We start from the raw sequence: 789 nt of genomic DNA, 5'->3' as shown, positions 1-789 counted from the left end.
TTTCCCTCTGTCTTTGTTTCTACAAATAGTTTGATAGGTACTGTATGTATTTTAGTTTTACCTGGATGGCTTTAGTATGTGTTATGTTTGACCATTTTATGCTTCAATAAACTTCCAGCACTAAGCTGTCAGCAGTGTTTCTATTTGTCATTACCTTCTCTAAAAAAAGATTTGAGATCAAGTCTAAAAATCTACATAATCATAAACAAAGTCAGAGTTGCTGGACTACAGCTGCCTCAATCCATTAGTTTGTTTGTAGTGTGTCTGTATTTTTCTTAGCTGAAGTTCAAAGGAGACGTGTGGTAGATGACATAATTCAGTTTTAAGTACTGCAGTTAGTATTTTAAAGGGCCATTTACTCATTTTCAACCTGAATCTTGAATGAAAATTGAATGTGGTTATGAAATAACAATGTGTTACTACTGCGTCCTATTTCTGCTGTCAATCCCATGATGTGAAACATTGCTTATCATATATATACATACATATATATTCATGTATACACACACATATATATATATATATATATATATATATATATATATATATATATATATATATGTTGTCCTCGCTCTTTCACTAAGCAATTTAAAACACCGGAGTCCATTTTTTTTTACACATACATGGCCTATAGGTGGTTCTGATTCTGAAGATGGCTTTGTTTACAATTTTAAAATTCATGTTTTTAGGTTTTATTAGATTCATTAAAAAAAAGATTATAAAACATATTAAACTGGTTGTTTAAAGAAAATCATTTAAGATCAATTAAAATCACTGCTGACAGCGTAC

Source organism: Perca fluviatilis, chromosome 14 (genome assembly GCF_010015445.1).
Source record: "Perca fluviatilis chromosome 14, GENO_Pfluv_1.0, whole genome shotgun sequence".
Lineage (NCBI taxonomy): Eukaryota > Metazoa > Chordata > Actinopteri > Perciformes > Percidae > Perca > Perca fluviatilis.
This window is presented reverse-complemented; position numbering follows the sequence as displayed.